At 43.2% G+C, this 12,911-nt stretch overlaps 1 pseudogene across 1 annotated transcript; it reads right to left on the bottom strand.

Annotated features, from left to right (window-relative positions):
• Nucleotides 1–2,477: 2,477 nt before the first annotated feature.
• On the bottom strand, nt 2,478–9,161 carry LOC310770991 (ran GTPase-activating protein 1 pseudogene; annotated as a pseudogene). Its single transcript has 2 exons — nt 8,939–9,161; nt 2,478–3,901 (listed from the first exon to the last, which is right to left on the bottom strand). The product of its transcript is annotated as a ran GTPase-activating protein 1 pseudogene (transcript).
• Between the last annotated feature and the right edge of the window lie 3,750 nt (nt 9,162–12,911).

Consider the following 12,911-nt stretch of genomic DNA (forward strand, 5'->3'; position numbering starts at 1 on the left):
GAAACTCAATAAAAACTAAAGTGTAAAAAAAAAAGAATAGAAAATGGATCTCGTTCTCAATTTCACACAAATCACAAAGTAAACAGAGTCTGTCTTCTTCAGGGGTAGGCAGCGTTAAACCTACCAGTCTCCAGTGCCAAGGGCAGAGTTCCAGTTCGTAACTGTGCACACATGGACCTTTTTCGTCTGTCCAAATCAAACTTTACATAAGGCTCTACACAGTAACTTTCTTTTATGAGACGATAGGTTCTTAGCTTTGGTTTATACCATAAATCAACAGACGATTTATCTTTATACCAAAGAAACACATTACTCATAATCTATATATCACAAATAAATGACAAATCGTGCAAATAGAATTTCAATCATGAGAGGCTAGTAAGAATGTTCAATAAACTTTAATGATCAAATAGACAAATTAAGTTTGGCGTATGAGTCCATGATATGAGGACGCTCCTCTTGAGATGAGAGAGGGCATCAGTGATGTATAGGATAGAGAATCCCCCATGACCCCATGGTATGATGACGCTCCGCTTGAGATGAGGAGGGTGTCAGTGAGGTATAGGATAGAGAATTATTAGAGTATTAGTCTTAAGATATCACAAGGATTTACATTAAATTGCCCAGGGATGTCTATGGGCAATGTCCCAATTAAATATCTTTTTTGTGATAAAAAATATCTTTCTCTGATCAGACATCCTCACGAGTCTATTCCATACAGTAGTCGAAGCATTTGCCCTTTGTGGCTGATGTTTGGGGATTCCCATCCCATATCCCCACTGATGGCCAGAACTGATGTGCATTTGTGAACTCGCAGAAAATAACAGATAGCTCTGTGATGCACAGTGTTACAGCTTAGATGTTCCCGGAAACCCCAAACACCAGAAGCATAATCCGACAGACAAGGACAGACACATACTGTACAGTTATACACTTGTGTGTAAGTATGAAATCCCATGGGTTGTGTAGGGTAATGGATATTTTTTAGTTCAGTCTCTGTGTGTGCGTGCGTGTGTGTGTGTGTGTGTGTGTGTGTGTGTGTGTGTGTGTGTGTGCACATGTGCGTGTGTGTGTGTGTGTGTGTGTGTGCGTGCGTGGGTGCGTGCGTGTCTGTGCGTGTGTGTGCGTGCGCGTGTGTGCGTGCATCCACTCAGATGTGGGACCGGACTGACTCTGCAGTGTGGAGTGGAAGCAGCTTCTCTAAACTGTGTCTTGGTCTACACATTGTTGCATACTCCTTGATATATGTTATAGTATATATATCTGTTGTAGTTATGGGTTGTATTATTTGTTTTGTTCTGTACTACTTTTGTGTATGTTTTGTTTTGTTTTGTGTTGTTTTAATTTTGTGATGCATTTTGTCAATATGCATTATGTCAATGTAAACTTATAGTTATTATGTTGTATGCATCATGCCATGTTTTAATTATGCTGTTTTAATATATGTTTGGACCCCAGGAAGACTAGCTTTCACTATTGTGATAGCTAATGGGGATCCAATAAAACAATAAACAATAAACAATATATCTAAACTGTTGGTCTTGATCTACATAATTATGTATACTCCTATTGGTATCTCTAAACTGTTGGTCTCAGGCTTTGTTTTATTGTAATGCACCCATGATACACTTGGAGGCACCTCTATAGCTTAGTCCCACCCTTGATGACGGCCTTTCAGCCTGACTGTGGGGTCTGGGACACCCTAGTGAGGGTCTTTAATTTGAACTTTAATTCTTACTTTTGTCTATCACATGTTACTGATTTTCATATGTATTCTTACTCTTGATCACACATGGTCACACGTCACCCATTTGATACATGGTAGTTTATACCAAATTTGATCTATTCAAAGAACAACTTTAATACTTGTCATCATTTATGGTCTCTAGTTGTTTTCATACATATTGTTTCCAACCAGTACTTTAAAGTATTCACCTGACCATGTAACCACAGCTGTAACCCATCCTGCTTGATTGCATTGGAATTAATTGTATCATGTGACCTGACCTGTATGTATTTAAGATGGCGTCTCACAGTCCTTTGCCAGTCTGATGAAGAGCTTTGCTCGAAACGTCACATTTTTGGGTGTTTAAATAAAAAACACAAACTAGGAGCCCTTGCAGTGTGCAAGCTTTTTATTCATTTTGAGCTTCTGGCATTGTCAAATGAGTCCAGGGCCTTCCTGTTCCACGACATGAAGGCCTCCAGCTTCACCTTGTCCTCACTCACTCTTGATAAGTCCCAGCAGTACTAAATGGTAAATGGACTGCATTTATATAGCGCTTTTATCCAAGCGCTAAACAATGTGCCTACATTCACCCATTCACACACCGAAGGCCGCCAGCTGCCATGCAGGGTGCTGGCACAGCCATCGGGAGCAATTTGGGATTCAGTGTCTTGCCCAAGGACATTTCGACATGTGGACTGGAGGAGCCGGGGATCGAACCACCGAACTTCTGGTTAGTGGACGACCTGCTCTACCTCCTGAGCCACAGCCGCCCAACAAGTATTAACAACGACGATACAAAGCTGAAGCCTTGGAAGGAGTGGCAAAATCGTTCTTTAGAAGGGCACCAATACTGTCAAACACTGCCTTCTTAACATCCTTATTATCTTTCTTGTACACGGATGAGATCTTGAGGAAGGCTTCAGCTGTTTACATAGGATCTGTCTGACACGTCCACCTGCTGCTCGATAAGCAGGGCTTTCTGGGTCCCCAGTTTAAGCAGCTTGTTTGGGATGGGAAGCTGAGGAAGGAGACATCTGGGGGCCAAGGTGCTGACGGAGGGGTGGAGAGCAGGTTCTCAGTGCTTTCCTCTTCCTCCTCTACTTCTTCCTCATCATCTTCATCCTCCTCCTCATCTTCATCCTCGTCATCGTCTTCCAGCTTGCCCTCATCATCGCTGAGGGATCCTAGAAGGTCTCCCCATGTTCATGCTGTTCATGACTTCTCTCACAGCTTCACAGCCCTCCTCCCCCAGACTGTTACCATTTAGGTCCAGCTTCTCCAGCTGGTCCTGGCCCTTTACTGCCTGTGCCATGGCCACAGCAGCCTCCCCTTTAATCTCCCCAAATGACAGATTCAGCTCCTTGAGGATCAGTAGTCCTTCTGTTATAATTTCTGAAATAGCTAATGCCGCTTCAGACCGGACCAGACAGTCCCCAAAGTTTATCACCTGGATGCTGCCTAGATATTTCAGGGCCTGAGCCATGGTGATAGCTCCCTTCCTGGTGAAGGTGTTGTCATTGAGGTTGAGGACGCTGAGGCCTGGGTTGTGCTGCATGGCCATGGCCAATGCTGTCACACCTGGGTGGTCAATTGATACCATTCTGGGGCATGTGAACCTCCTCCAGGCTGCCCATCAACTGGAAGGCCTGAGCAAGGGCAGTCGCGCCATCATTTTCCAGTCGGTTCCTGCCTGCAATGAGCACCTTCAGGCTGAGGGGGGCGCCCGCAGCACTGGACTTTTTATGGCACTCTATCAATGAGGCAGCCAGGATCTTTCCCCCTCCGATGCCCATACCGCAGTTGTGGAGCTGTACTTCCTGCAGTGTGTGGCAAGCGGTGCTCTTGAGCAACTTCTTGATGCCGTTCACCCCGTCTGGCCCAAAGGCGTTGTCACTGAGGTCCAGAACAGTCAGCCTGGCGCCCGCCATCATCAGTGCGACGCTTGAACTCGCTCTTGGTCTCCAGGGCCTTAGCAATGGCCTGTGCTGCCTCCACCCCTTTTGGTGTTCCCCTCCAACCTAAGAGCCTGCAGACCCTGGAAGTCCTGGATCTCCTTCACTATCTCCTCCACAGACTGGGCATTGTCCAGCTTTCTTCCTTGGCCCTTGTAGCTCAACTCTCCTTCCTCTACGGCAGTCTTAGGCAGAGAGACGGCCAACTGCGCAACAATGTCTGTTATAGAATAGAAATTTCCATCCAAAAGGTAAACAGCAAACCACTTGAAGAAAACAGACTTGTGATCAAAAGATGGAGCCAGGAGTCAGAAGTCATCTTAAATGAAGTATTTAACATAGATCTTGGCCAAGAGATGCATTCTTGCATATTCACGAATGGATACACAGGCTTACAATGCAATGAACAGAAAGTCAGACATACTTATAGGACACACATCAGATGACATCTGTCTTGACGCACATTTGAAGGCTAATCTGCAGACAACCTATCTGGTATTCTGGTTCTGTACAGGACATAGTGACACAGTGACAGGGTACAGTGTGAGCTGCAAATGTACGCTACAGGCTAACTGATATGACATCTGTCTATGTATGTACAATAACTATGTAACTTAAATTAAAATGTGCATGAATATATTAACTACCGGTAGTGATTGTCCAAATAAAGGCTAATGTGATTAAAATGATCAGTATCAATGTCTGTCATCTGGGCACCCGACACAAATATCACCGGTATCAAACTGTGCTGTGCTAGTTGCTTAGAGCCGAGTCGTATCACAATAATCTCTATTTTGGAAAGACTAGGAATCTTGCGAGCTACGCGGACTCAATTCTTAGGGTGGAGACTCTGGAGATGATGACAACACTGATGACATCACAATTGCTCAAGTGACATCGCTGATGACATCACAATCGTGACAGACACCGCTGCCACAGACACCGCCGCACTCAGTCTCTCCAGTGAGACACTTTAGCACGACCGCACTTTTGGCATTTAGCTTACTCTCTCATCCAGAGTGACTTACAATTACACAGGACAATAAAAGGAGAGACAATAACAACACACAATAAGAATGCAGTACATAATAGTGCTATATATAAAATAACATAAAAAGACAAGTACAAATACAAGAATAGGGGGTAAAAATATTAAAGTCAATATGTCCAATCAAGGGATTTTAATCATTATTATAGGTACAGGTGAGGTTTATGGCAGACTCAATTAAGACTTCAAACTCAAAAAGAAAGTAATCAATCAGATGATGACATTTCAGATCCTACCACAATTATTTCTGGCAGATTCAAAACCTAGCAGTCTCTGTAATCACTATAGCCCCTTCCTGTCTCTTAGGCCTATTTAAAGCAGCTACGAGCAACTTTTTCGATTGTTATTAAACAGTATAATTACAATATTGATGCATCACATCTTACCTATAATAGTAGCTGAGACCAAAGCCGTGTGAATCGGAGATTGCTCCCTTAGATGATTATTAAGTCTGTGTCTGTCTAAACTCGCGTCAACAGGGGGCTCTCTCTCTCTCTCTCTTACCGCCGGACCGGCTAAACCCGGAAGTGAAACCCAGAAGTGAAACGCAGCTGCCTGCCTACCCCGTTCGCGCTGCCTAGCAACGCAGCATAAACAATGTGAACGCCACGCATACTCTCGCGAACATCTCTCGTTATATTCTAACAGGTTTTTTGGAAGTTATTTTGTGGTTATGGCCGAAGTGGCTGCTGCAAACCGTTTAATTTCACTTCCTGATCTGATCCCTGTCCACAGACAGAATAACACTGGCCGATTCACTCGGGCTTCAAGCGAGACTACTCTGCGTTGGTCTCGTTTACTATTAGAGGTAAGATGTGATGCATTGATATTAAATTTATACTGTTTAATAACAATCGAAAAAGTTGCTCGTAGCTGCTTTAAGTTTTTGACTCTGGTGGTTGTTTAACTACAGACTAAGCTGGAACATTCTGATCTTCACACTGTATATGTATGGATACTTCCAAGTGAACGCTTCAAATGGGTTAACGCACTCTTAAAGTTTGGACTTTTATCACTTGCCAGCATCAGTGGAGAGTCCTCCCAGGTACGCTGCTGCGAAACTTTCCCTGCTCATTTGCAAAGCTAGGTTAAGCTTATGTAAAAGAGATGCATTATGAGTACGCTGGAGGCCCCGGAAACGAACACTATCCCCCTCCTCCCTTCCCTTTGACAGGCGAGTGACAGCTATTTAAATGCAAACTGTCATTAACAAACACAACCCTGCGCGACACCTGCTTTAATCATGGCAACAAAGGCGCAGCAAGTGGCCGAGTTGGAGCCCCTTCTCCGTGTGATATTCAAATGATGGGGCGGTGCAACATAGAAAAACAACAACATCAAAGAATAGACTGTGCAGAGAGAGAGAGATACGCTGCCCCGAGTGCCTCCTACCACCTCATCAGTTTCATTTTGAAAGTGATTAAAGAGAGAAAGAGCCAAAGTCTCTGCAACGCTTACCCTTAGAACCTTACCCTTAGAACCTTACCCTTAGAACCTTACCCTTAGAACGACATGAAACTGTGTTTTACGTGAAATCTGTTTTTTCATGTCAATAATGCCTGCAGAGAAGCTTTATAGTTGTTTTTTCACAGCCCGCTTTCACAAGGTATATTCATGTAACAATGTCATTCTTTTTCTTTGGACATAGATGAGGAATAGTGTGTGCTCTCCTTCTGGGCAGGCATATGAAAGGACCCCTGATCAATAGCAGTTCTAATTGAATCAGATCAGTAGTATTGATGTTGACCTGTGTTAATGATTAGCAAAGGTAAACAGCAGTAACTTTTTGTTGTTTTTCAGAGGGCAGACAACACGACTCAAGTTTTGATTTCATTTTAACAAATATATTTGACATAATTATTTTATGCCGAATATAATGTGGCACTAAAATGACTAGCAGTTCCATATTTTTTTAATTCTTCTCTCTGTATGTCTGTGCACCCGATACCATACTGGGGCACACCAGAGGCCTGTACTACGAATGTTGTATTAGAAGATCCAGGATCTGTCCCTTGATCTGGTTTGTCTAAACCAGATCAGCTCGATTGTAGTTAACTTGTACTACGAACGTCGATTGGCACTTGTTAACTCGAACCAGGTTTTTCTAATCAAGCTGACAGCGCGTGCACATGAAAATGCCCGTGCACTGGAGCTCTTGCCCGCAAAAGAGGCGTGGTTTTTAACAACTGCCAATCAGAGTGCAATATGGACTGCTCCAACTCCGACAGCGCCAGACACGCCTATTTCCTCGTTCATTGAAACCGCAAATAAAAATCTGCGTTGGATATTATTACTGTTCCCGAATGACTGTCTAAAGTGACCACTTTTATCCACACCAGTAATTTATTTGAAGAGCGGTTTCGTAGGCTATCTACAGCTCTCTATCTACAGTCTTTTGTGGAAGCAATGTGTAATCTATCTCAGTCCAAAATCCGTATGTAGCTATAGACCATTTAGGCTCAATGAATAATAATGATCCGTGTCTGTACTTTGTTCAGTATATTGTATTTCAATTTGTAACCGTCAAATAAAATAAAATAAAATAAAATAAAATAAAATCAATGTGTTTAGTCGCACTGATTGAATAATTCCTATAGGCTAATCAATAAAAAAAAGAATGATAATAAAATAAAATAAATGCTTCTGAACTGAATCGACACGGTACGTGCGGGCATAGATTTCATTTATAAAAAATAGTCTATTTTGTGGTCACATATTGTCAGCAGAGTCGCATATCTCCATATTTCATATAATGATGCTGGAAATATGAAGTTCAATCGAATCATACAGGCCAAAAGCAACAGAGTTGCAGCTGCAAAATGCAGGAGTAGCCTAGATATGAATCATCTTAATATGGGATCGCCTGTGTGCAGGTGATCCCATATTAAATTGCTTAGATGTAGTAGGCTATTCAAGCATGACCATTTCAATTCCAACCCAACGTCAGTCTCAGCTCCGTTGCGCACACGGCACCGTGCGCTTTGGAGACGTTTATGTAACCTTTTTATGCCGGTTTAGTGATATGTCTCCACTCACTATTCAGCTGCAATCGATCAGCGGGGTCAAACAACGTATCTAGGCTACTTGAGAGCACAAAAATGAATATATAAAAACATATTCCAAAGTGGTAAGTAGGGCTTAATTAAAATGTAGCCTGCAACAAGTGCAAGGCTTTAGTCCTTGGTTAATTCAACATTACAATTCGTGCTCCTTCCTCGTCCAGAAAGGGGTTGGCCATTTTTCCAAACTGCTGATTTGATTGGTTCGTGCCGTGGGCGGTGTATTTAAGGTCTAATCTTATCCTTGCAACTTAACCTGCTGCGGACCAGGTTAAGTGTGAAGCATAAGTTGCTATGGAAATATATGTCGGTAAGAAGTTAACTTGCTTTGTAGTACGGCCAAACCAGGTTTAAACCTGAAGTTACCTCGCTAAACCACTAATCTTGCTTTGTAGTACAGGCCCCAGGTAATGCTTCTCCTTCACAAACCACCTGGTCAGTGCCACTTTGCTGCAGGGGGACCGCTTTGAACAGTGCAGTGCAAGATGGCCTCCTGATGCACCAACACGTTCTCATTCCGAGCGCGTAGCATATTAACGCTTTGTCCCGTCCCTTGTGCGTCGCTTGTTACTAACATGGTACCCTTGAGCGACCCATGAAACGACTTGGGGGAGCAGTTGACTAATGGGGGAGCAGTTGCCTTGAGCGTCAAAGATGACTTCCATGGGTTTACATTGGAGTTTAGTTGGAAAGCCCAAGTCGTTTCATGGGTCGCTCAAGGGTACCATGTTAGTAACAAGCGACGCACAAGGGACGGGACAAAGTGTCAATATGCTACGCGCTCTGAGTGAATGGGTTGGATGCACTGAGGCCTATCCTGAGACAGCTTAGTCTCATCTACAGCAAGGAAGTGTTCAAAAAGATAGATAGATAGATAGGTAGGTAGGTAGATAGATAGATAGATAGATAGATAGATAGATAGATAGATAGATAGATAGGTAGGTAGGTAGGTAGGTAGGTAGGTAGATAGATAGCTTTATTTGTCCCGTAGGAAATTTGTTTTCAGTCGGTACATGTTCAATGAGCACAGTACATATAAACACAACATATAACACAAACGTAGGGTGAGGTAAGGTCTGGAACTATACTATACAAAATAATATTACTATTTTGTTCAGGGAGGTTATTGCTGAGGGGACGAAACTTTTACCAAAACATGCTCTTCTCCATTTGAGTGCTCTGTATCTGCGGCCTGATGGCAGTAGTGTGAAGTGTGGGTTGAGTGGGTGATCGGGGTTGTTTACTATTGTGAGTGCGGGGCGTTTGATGGCTATGTCGTTCGTGTCTGACAGATTGGGTGTGGGGGAGTGGATGATTTTGGAGGCAACATGGGTGATCTTGGTGAGTTTGTTTTTGTTGGATATGGTCAGCATGGTGTAGAAACAGGGGGAACAGTACAAGAGGATGGGTTGAATGATACTGAAGGGCAACAGTTATGTTCAAGTAGTGCTGCTGGCCAGAGTTTAAGCAACATTACAGTGTTTTGGTGTAGTTTTTAGATTTGTTTTTTGGTCTTATGCAGTTGCTTGCTGCCCTTAAGCTTTTGAAGGCAGTATAGTACTTACGTCGGGTGGAGTCACCAGACCATATCCTGAAAGATTTGGACCAGTTTTATCTTGGACTCTGACCTGATTTGTCTCGGTTTCGGTTCTGTCTTGGGTAGTTGTAATTCTGCCCACTGACTCACAATTCAAAATGAGGAAGTCACTGGACTGGAACATCCCACACGCCCGCCAAGACCGAGACCCTTGTAACTAATGCAGGACATTTGTTTTGATGAATTTTTTCTACTAACTACAATACATTTCAGATAGCAATCACATTAATGCAATGCAGTCACATAATGTTTACCAAAGACAATCCGTTGCTCAGTTGTGCCACCAATCACATGCACAAACTGCACGCATGCACATGCACACACACGCACACACACACACACACACACACACACACACACACACACACACACACACACACACACACACACACGGCTGTAAAATTGCAGCTTTCACTTCACCCACTTAAGACAAATATCACGTATTCCATTTTCCATTCATTTTCCCATGCTTCATGACCAAACATCTAATATTCCTCAACATGTATTGTAAAAACATGTACATGCATATAGACTACATGGGTGGACACAAACAGTCTTGCTTTTACAGTCAAGGCAATATTTTTGGCATCGTGCCACAGTATTTACATGCAAACCCACGTTTCAGTTTTTCCTTTCTTTCTTTCTTTCCTCCATCTTGTGCACATGTCATGCACCTCTTGAAAAAAGTTAGCACCTAGATAAAAGCACCCACCAAATAGTACATATAACATGTTGAGCATAATATAACATATAACATGTTGAGCGCATCCTAAAATGATTGGTGCACATCTGGCCCATCAAATGAGCGAGGAACGAGTAAAATGCCACCTCTGACTGTATTTCTGCAGATCCAATTCTGCACAGGATGATGCAAACTCTGCAGCTGCATCAGCCATATTCGCTCCCCATAAAATGCTGTGATGGTGTCATCCTGACTGCATTTAATTTACAGCAATCTTTGGACTCAAACACGTACATTCAATACTCTCCCTGCTCATCAGGTACTCACCACATTCCATTCACATGCATCACTGATTAGACTCATTTGTGAACTGAATGGCGCATCTGGACAGCAGATACTGTAGCAGAGGACATGTGTATGCATGTTAGCTGCATTACTACAACTGTGGGACCAATACAAGTGCAATTATTAGACATCTGCTGCCATCCCCGGGGAAGATAAATCAACAGCCTCTCTGAGTAATCAAATTTAATCACACGGCCACCAGCCTACTGGATATAATTAATGTACAAAGCATATAATGTATATCTGCGACGGGCTGCCATGAATTGCAACTCATATTGCATTGCTATTCATGGCTTTGACTAAGGTACTAATATGTCACAACATCCAGACCTTCACGACACACATAAGTCATGTCTCACAAATCATTCTCAAGATGTAGAGACTCTTCATCCTTCAAAATGAAATGATTCAGAGTTCAACAACTGGCTCGGGCAGCCGGGTAGTGCAGCAGTAACTGGCTCGGGCAGCCGGGTAGTGCAGCAGTAACTGGCTCGGGCAGCCGGGTAGTGCAGCAGTAACTGCCAGCCTACCAACACAAGGGTCGCAGGTTTGAGCCCGCGTGTTACCTCTGGCTTGTTAGGGTATCCGTACAGGCACAATTGGCCATGTCTGCGGGTGGGAAGCGGATCAAGGGTATGTGTCCTGGTCGCTGCACTAGTGCCTCCTCTGGTCGGCCGAGGCCTGTTCAGGTGGGAGGGCAACTGGGGGGAATAGCGTGATCCTCCCATGCACTACGTCTTTGCCTGTGAAACTCCTCCTCGCTGTCAGGTGAAAAGAAGCAGCGGGTGACTTCACATGTATCCGAGGAAACATGAAGTGGAGGGGTGGAGCAACGACCGGGACAGGTGGGGAATTGACCAAGTACACTTGTGGAGAAGGGGGGGGACTTTCAACCTTCAAAATTAAATGTTTCAGACTTCAACACCTGGCATGCTCAGCTGTCCCGTTTCACCCTGCGGAATATTTGCTATGAAGTTATGAAGTAATTTGGCCTCCAGCCTTGAGTGTGTATCCTAACGGACCAAACTTCAACCGCTTCCACATGTTCATTGTGAAAACTCTTGACGCTATGAGATTAGACCTTCCGTGCACGCAAACGCCTGAGCCATGACAGTGAATGATGGCTATATTTAAAAGCATAATACTTTTAATAAATGAAGTGCAGGGTGCGCCGTGAACTTGTGAGACGTGATTAAATACTCCAGTCCCTTGTTAATTAGATTCCTTCAGGTGTTTAACTGCAAATCTAAGCCTCCCCAAAAAGGCGCATCAGCAGCCAAGTGTGAACAAAGACAGCAGACTGTAAAGGACCCGCACTATATCAGAGACATGTCCTTTATATTGGCGAATGAGGCTTATGAGGCTTTGATAAGATAAGGATTTCATGGCTTTTCCTTCCAGCAGATGTGCGAAAATCCCCATATATCCATGAAGACAATCCAGATGACATTTAGGAGTGGATCCAATAGAACCTGTCGTGATTGTAGAGATTCATCCAACAGACAGGACACACGTCTTATTTTGTCATTAATTCATATCTGTACGTTTTGATTAAGATTTGTGACTGAGTTGAGCAACAATCATTTTTTGTATGTCACATTACAATCCCACCAAGTCAACAACAGAACATATGAGCAGTTGATAGAATTAAACTGTAAAGCTCCAGGGCTCAACTGGATCACGTTTCCCTGCTCGCTTTTTTCTGCGACAAAGTTACAATTATAAAGAAAGATACTCAGTATGTGACGTGATTAAAATCCATGTATGAAGGATTTAGATGTCTCATTGGTCCCTCCGGGGGGTTTTCACAGGTTTTTCTTTTGTCGATTCCATGCAAGAGAGCTTGATTTTGCCTTCTTTCCTTTTGAATTTTGGATGTATTTATGATACTGTATATACCGCACAGAAAGCACAAGAAAATCGAGTGGTTTTTGCCGTGAGCTTGGACACAGATGACTGTGGGTTCCAATTTACCATTCTCACTGCATATGAATAATAAATAGATAAGTTGTAGAGGTGGAAAGCATCAAGCGACTTTGAATATTGAACACCAGCTCTGCGAGGAGGAAGTTATTTTTGCTTGCCCTTTGCTGTGTGTCTATATGTGTGTTGAGGATTTATTGGTCTTTGCAACCCATAAACATGCTCCAAACCTATAATCACTCCTTGTTCTAAACACTACCATCGTTTTAAGTCTTTAGCTAATACTTTATGAACCTATCTCCTCCAGCGATAAAATATTCAGTATATTCTTCACACCTGTTTAAATGTTTGCACCACATTTGAGGTGATGAATGATGATGGCACTCACCACATGGTAATGAGTGAGAGTGTAGCTGGTGAGGTGAGCATGAGGTAACTGTAATAAAGCCACACACATTTCTCTGTCTTCTGCCACCGGGTGACATAATATCCTGGCCGGCACAAACATTTTATTGAGAGAATTAATATTAATGATTGGGATGGTGGGGGCAGCGATAGTCTGTATGCATGAGCGAC

Source organism: Poromitra crassiceps (genome assembly GCF_964638095.1).
Source record: "Poromitra crassiceps genome assembly, chromosome: 2".
NCBI lineage: Eukaryota > Metazoa > Chordata > Actinopteri > Beryciformes > Melamphaidae > Poromitra > Poromitra crassiceps.